The sequence below is a fragment of the Sinocyclocheilus rhinocerous genome, unplaced genomic scaffold (assembly GCF_001515625.1).
Source record: "Sinocyclocheilus rhinocerous isolate Xijiao unplaced genomic scaffold, SAMN03320098_v1.1 scaffold3220, whole genome shotgun sequence".
In the NCBI taxonomy this organism is placed as follows: domain Eukaryota; kingdom Metazoa; phylum Chordata; class Actinopteri; order Cypriniformes; family Cyprinidae; genus Sinocyclocheilus; species Sinocyclocheilus rhinocerous.
The window spans coordinates 364,240-371,909 of NW_015648158.1; the positions used below are offsets into that span (position 1 = coordinate 364,240).

At 34.0% G+C, this 7,670-nt stretch overlaps 1 pseudogene; it reads right to left on the reverse strand.

The window, feature by feature from the left end:
* Positions 1-2,217: 2,217 nt before the first annotated feature.
* Positions 2,218-7,670, reverse strand: part of LOC107709667 (small G protein signaling modulator 1-like) — a 21,467-nt pseudogene continuing 16,014 nt past the window's right edge.

Here is a 7,670-nt window from a genome sequence, read left to right on the forward strand (position 1 = left end):
ACTCACACACACTCACACTCACACACACACACACACTCACACTCACACACACACTCACATACACACGTCTATATGGCAGATATCAGATATAAGTGAACATCAAGCGCTTTGCACACACGTCCCTGAACAGAGAAACTTAAGGCAAAAAGATCAATACGAATGAAACTCTGTCTGGTGATCGATTGTTTTTACAGTAAAGTAGCTTCACTGAGTGAGGTACGTCATTGTGTAGCAGCTCAACAGATTATCTGAGTGATGAAAACATGACGGTTAATGAGTGAATGCGGTGAGAACACGTCAGGCTCACATTTCACCACAAAATCAAAAGGAAGAAATAAAACCTGCATAAAGGAAATTCAGCCTAATTTTAAGAACATTTCATGACAATTAATCATTTTCATTCAATGTAATGTGACAATTTTGTATATATATATATATATATATATATACAGGGCCTAAAACTAACTTTTTGCCAGACCTGCCATTGGCCGGTGACTTAAGGAAATTTACCAGCCAGAAATATTTTTTATCAGCCATGAAAAAAAAAAAAAACAGGCAGTTATGACACCAACATTTTAGTTAATAGCAAAAAATCACAATCCCTGATTCCAGTTTCGATACCTGCTAAAACTACTAGCTAACCTATATAAATTTAATAGGCTACATTATTAAAGACTAGTAAATGGTCAGTTTTAAAAGAAGAGCAAATCAAATTACAAGCAATAGCACAAAATAGCCTACTATACAACAAAGATACAAATAGAAACGGTGCATTTCAGGCAGGTCTAACAGTGATTTTCAGGTTGCCTACAGAAATTTAATAAATTATGCTAATCAGATAACACTATAGTCTTTATATCTTTTTTTTTAAAGTTCAAGAGCAGTGAGTGATTGTTTTTTTTCTTTGTCCTATTTTCAAGTAGATTTGTCTTGATGTTTTAAAATGACTCGCTTGTGTGCTTTTACTATGCGCACTCATACAAATGCACGAATGTGATTCGAGATTTTCGCTTAATAATAGATTACATTTTCAATGTGTTTCTTGGCAAACTCTACCGTATGCCTTCAGAACACTTGGAATACAGAACGAGTTGCATGGGATACTTTTACGACATTTGAATCCTTTTTGTAAAAAGATTGAAGAAGGTTACAATTCATTAAATGGACCAGTGCAAGCATTTTCTTTTTTTAAATAATGTCTTCTTTTGTGATCTGAAAAAAAAAAAAGTTAGGCTAATATGGCTTTAGAACAGCATCAGGTTGACTAATTATTTACTTATTTTGTGAAGAGGTAAATAAACTATAAACTATGATAGAGAGAGCAAGCAAAAAAAAAATTTACAATAATGATTTACTATATTTTTGCAAAAATATTAATGGTTCTAAAAAAAATAATACAAATATCATTTATTTTATTTCCTTTGTATTTAGTGGTGAAATATGAGGCGAGATTCTCCCAATCAGCTGAAAATAATAATTCACAATAATTCACTTTCTTCCCTGACGTGAACAGGTGAAGTGTGAAGTACGCTAAACATCTGCAATAATGATTGTCTTAATTTTCACATATTTAAAAAAAAAATAAATATACAGCATTATTTTTAATACTTTGTGCTTTTATAAAACCTGTCTTAGAAAGGGTGCGTGCCATCACTGCCATTCATAATCATCTTTATATATTTCCTAGCCGTTTGTTTACATCCACGACTGCGTATAAAACTATTCTCCAAGTATCCTACATTTGTTCTATAATATCTCTCTTCATCTCTTATATATTCTCAGTCATATTTACCCTTACAGACCCCATGAAATCAAAATCAGTTTAGCTTTGAATCCATAACTAAATAAATGTTAACATGTATTTTTGTCCAGTCAAATGGGTGATTTGTGACCCTGGACCACAAAACCAGTCATAAGGGTAAATTTTTTGAAATGTATATTTATACATCATCTGAAAGAATGATGGTGCAATGGTGCAAAAAAATCGAAATATTGAGAAAATCGTCTTTAAAGTTGTCCAAATGAAGTTCTTAGCAATGCATATTACTAATCAAAAATTAAGTTTTAATATATTTATGGTAGGAAATTTACAAAATATCTTCACGGAACATGATCTTTACTTAATATCCTAATGATTTTTGGCATAAAAGAAAAATCAATAATTTTGACCCATACAATGTATTGTTGGCTATTGCTACAAATATACCCCAGCGACTTAAGACTGCTTTTGTGCTCCAGGGTCACATTTGTCCTGCTCAGACTTCCTATTTCAATATGCATTCTCTATAAATTAATCTGAAATATAATAAATATTGATATTAAAGTCTGGGCAGATGAAAACAACACTGGTTTGGCCTTTACTTCAGCTGAGGGTTTGTTTAAAGGCCAAAAACAGATACCGAGCGTCTTCAGAAGTTGGCTCATTTGTTCTCAATCAGGATCTGGACCTTGTGCACCAGCTCTCGGGCCATGAGCAGCAGCTTCGGGACGTCATGCCGTTCAGCCATTTCTAGAAGAAGACATAAAGGACAACAAACAGCACGTCACGTCGGCTCTGATTTTGCACAGCCCTATGATGATTGGTCAGTCGGCTCACCGTTGAAGAACTTGATGATGTCGGTGAAGTCCATGTTGTTCTCCAGGATGATGTCGCGGTACAGCTCCACCAGCGCCAGCGCGATGAACAGCACGAAGTGCTCTGAGGAGGCGTAACGCGCGGCCCAGACGGTCTCCCACACCGAGAACACGTCATCGTACACCATTTCTGACAGAGGTGAACAACAGCAGGTGACGATTTCTCCAGCTCAAAAGAACCAGGAATGACATGTTTTTAAGAAATGTAGAGGAGTAAATAGTACAATATCATGCTTTGGAATGTTGTGAACAGTGTTGGGGAAAGTTACTTTTAAAAGTAATGCATTACAATATTGCGTTACTCCATTAAAAAAGTAACTAATTATGTACTTAGTTACTTTTTATGGAAAGTAATGCGTTACGTAACTTTTGCGTTACTTTTTAAATCTGGACAGGGCTTGCTTGTTTGTTTTTAAAATAAAAAAGTTATATTTTTGGCAAATATAAAAGCCTTTTCACACCAAAAGTGAAATGAATAAGCCTCAGGCTGAAGGGAAAGTAAATTTACGTCCGTACAGTAGAATGCAGAAGAAGACATTTCAACACACTTCAGCAATAAAAAAACACACAAATGTTCGTCTAGAGTAATTTTTGCTTATTAGTATGGTTGAACTGGATCATCGAAGGTCAGAAGCAAAGACATTGGTTAATAGAATGGGATTAAATACATAAAGGATATTTGTGTTGTTTAACATTTAATTATTGCAGGTTTGCGTCATATTCTGAGTTGCATTATTTTTATTCATTTTGAGGAATACTGAATCTGTGTTTTTGTTTCTTGTGAGTGAGATGAATTAATGCATATTCATATTTATTTTAGAACTACAGTAACATCTTCTGATTTCTCTCAACATGGGGACAGGAGAGCTGTCAATCAATAAACTGGGGAAAAAAGTAACTTGCGTTACTTATTTGAAAAAGTAACTCAGATATTCTCTTGTAAATTAAAAAGTAATGCTGTAACTCGCGTTACTTGTAATGCGTTACCCCCAACACTGGTAGTGAAGTAAAAATAATAGTTTCTAAAAAAAACAAAACAAAAAACAGTGTAGTCACTAGTGTGTTCTTAGAATGATTATTTCATGTCCGTAGCACAAATGTAGCTACCATGTAGTTACCAGTAGACTTACTGTATTTATTTATGATTTAATATTAATTTAGTTAAAGGCACACTATGTAAGTTTTCGCCGCTAGAGGTCGCCTTTTCAAAACAATAACAAAGGCGAAGCTTGATGACGCTTTGAAGGAGAGTGGAACGATGTCGTTTTCAGATTCATGTTCATGGATGTAATAAATAAAAAAAAATTATTACCTGTACCTTCCAAAGTTATTCAAACGGCGAATAAATTATATAGAGAAAGCGAGCAAAGAACAGAACGTTTAACGTTACATTGTCAAAGAACAGTATCCTTGACTTCAGTCTAGCGCGAGTTTAAGCACTCTCAAAAAACTCCCCTTATAATCAGTAAAGCTGTCTATCTAGCTCTCAAAACTCTGTGTGTTTCAGCGATGGCTCGTCTAAACGCCTCTGATTGGCCGCTGCGTCCATAAACTCAACAGACTCGTGTGTGATTGGTTATAACGCGCAACACTGTAAAAACACGGAAAAAGATTCATGGTGCAACATTGAGCAGATCTAAATTTAATGCTGCAGTCAACACTTTTCATTTTATTTGCGACAACCGTAATGGATTTAGTTTAACTGCAGCAGCATTTTTGTCCACGTGTGTTGCCATAGTTTCTACAAGCGGAAACCGATAGCGCGGATATTACGAAATTGATAGGCGAGCCATTATTTAAAATTGGATTTCTCTGGATTTGCAAATCCTTGGGAACTTTTGGGATAACGTAAGTGCACAACTGCATGAAATATATAACAATGTGCAAGTGGTTTTTGGATATTTTATTACGAAAATCTTACATATTGTGCCTTTTAACATGTAATATTTATGAGCATTTTTGTTTTGCTTTGCAGTCTAAACAAGACGCCGAATGCGCTCACCTCTCTTGAAGTCCAGGAGGAACCAGCGGTAGCAGAAGTAGAAGTGTGTGTAATCGCCGTTCTGCTGCATCAGCTCGAACAGCTCCGAGTCCAGAATCTGAAGAGGTGCGACAGAATCATGACACACACACACACACACACACAGTCTAAAACATCAGCAGCATGTGTGTTTCATAAGTGCGTGTGATTGTGGGTAAACCTGGATGAGGGAGCGCATGTTGGCGAAAACAGCTCCGAGTCCAGAATCTGAAGAGGTGCGACAGAATCATGACACACACACACACACACACAGTCTAAAACATCAGCAGCATTTGTGTTTCATAAGTGCGTGTGATTGTGGGTAAACCTGGATGAGGGAGCGCATGTTGGCGAAGTGTGTGTCCATGGCTCCTCCGTGAGGGAAGTTCTGGTTCATTCGTTTCATGAGCTCAGTGAAGCAGCTGAAGGCCATGGCCTCTGATGTACAATCAGAAACAAATAATCACGTGGCAATATAAAATAGGCGTATTGCTTTAGTTTAAAATCACAATATTTAAAGTGTTTTTCTATGGTCAAGGGGTATTTAAGGTGCTTGAAAAACTTTTATTGCTTTTATTAAATGCTGGCAACTGCGACATGATGATTTTTTGTTGTTGTTGTAATATTCACATTAAATAATTTCCCATCAACTCATGAACATACCATCATCCAGGATGACCAGCAGGGGTGCTAATAAGTCACACATTCCCTGGACGTATCCAATGTCAAGGTGCTGCCAAACGTAACTTAAAATAAAAAATAAAAAAAACGTGGTAAGATCCCCATTTACTTTTAGAATTTTAAAAATGCTACATTCCATTCTGCAAACAATTGATCAAAAATCAAAAGTGACAGTAAAGACATTTACGATGTTACAATAGATTTCTATTTCAAAGAAATGCTGTTCTTTTGAACTTTCTATTCATCTGTGAATCCTGAAAAATAAAATGTATCACAGTTTCCACAGATATATTGTGCAGCACAACTGTTTTCAACACTGATAATAATCAGAAATGTTTCTCGAGCAGCAAAGCAGCATATTAGAATGATTTCTGAAGATCATGTGACACTGAAGACTGGAGTAATGATGCTGAAAATTCAGCTTTGATCACAGAAATAAATGACCGTTTAACAGATATTCACATAGAAAACATAAAAATATTTCACACATTTACTATATCTTTGATCAAATTAATGCAGATTTGGTAAGCAGAAGAGACTTATAAGTGACCCATATACGCAGAATATAAATTGAAATATAAGATCAGCTTTATTTTACCTGCACATGATGTTGCGCAGTTTCTCCAGGTTGGCCGGGGTGAAATACCAGTAGTTTCTGTCACATCGCTGGACGTCTTTGTCAATGCGGTGCAGATTGAGTGTGTACAGGTCCACCAGCTCCTGCTGTAAAACAAACAAGAAGACAATATAAATCTTTGAAGATCACACACATTTACAGGAACAGTTCAACCAAAAATGAGCCGAATCCTGTATGACCTTCTATCTTCAGTGGAACACAAAATAAGATGTTTAACACGTTTAAAGGAATGCAAAAAATAAGCTAAATTTGGGTCTGTGCCTCACACAAAGCTATTGAATGACTTCAGAAGACTTGAAATATAGTACATGAGTCCTATTAGCGACTTCCATGATGCTTTTTGGAGTTTGCTGTCTTGTGGTCACAAAATAAAAACATAAAAATAAAACAAAACAAAATATTTATTTATTATCCTCTGTTTAACCAAGATAGAACCAAGGGAGAAATACAATCAATCAAAACTAGAACCAAAATACAAAAAAAAAAAAAAAAAAACGTAAATAAACACAAAAACATACCAGTTTCAAATAGTTAAAAAAACAATGGAAGTCATAAACTAAACTAAAATAATAATATTAAATAAACATTTATTTTATTTTAAGTTCCCATTGTATGGAAGGTATTTTAAAACTAAACTTTACATTTTAATTTGAATTGTGTCACTATTATTGTGTGAGCATTAATAAAAAGCTTTGTAAAAACTGTATTTGCATTTTCTTTTTCACGTTTGCCTTTTCATTTTAATATTGGCGGTCTTGCCTCGAGATTGCAGTGAAAATTAAATAACAAATCACCAGCTGCATTTTTTTTTTTTTTTTCAAATTGACAGGGACAATGCATTGTCACAGAGAAAATTAAAATGAAAATTAAATAATTTAAAAAATTTTATAATGAAATTGTTAATCTGGTTTTCGTTTTTATAATTGAATTGATTTATTTAAAATTGGCCTTGGCAATGGAAGTCATAAACTAAACTAAAATAATAGTACTTATTTAATTAATCAAATGTATTTATTTATTTAAAAAAGAATTTTGAATTATTATTTATTTTACTTTATTTTAAGGTACCATTGATCTTGACAATGCAAGTCATAAACTAAACTAAATAAATAAATAATTTGTTTAACCAGTTGTTTTCATTTCAAATGTATAAACTAAGCTTTGTGTATGTGTGTGTGTGTATATATATATATATTTATATGTATTTATTATTTATTTATCTCTCCTTTTATCCTATTAATCCATCCATCCTTATCTTTATCCTGACCTTTAAAATAGAAGTCCTAAACTAAACTATACACAAAAAATAAAATTAAGTTTAATAGGCACATTGTCTCGATCCCTTTACACTGATTATGCTTTTGGTGCCATACCGAGTAGTAGGGTTGGGTACCGTTCACATTTTAACCGGTACGGTACCGGTACGTGAATTTCGGTGCTGGTACCTAACGTTACCTTTTTTCGATACTTCATTCTCTGTGTAATTACAAAAACATTTATTTCCGTGGAAAAATAAGTCCAAAAGTCTCAATTTCAACATTTTGAACAATAGGGCCCTACAAACTTTTTCTTTCTTTTTCTTTTTTCCCCCAGAAATTAAAATTAAACCCTTTTATGTTTTGGCAAACAAACTGAGGTTTACTGTTGAAATTAATACATGGAAGAAAAATTGTGTGAATATTCCTTTAAAACATTTTT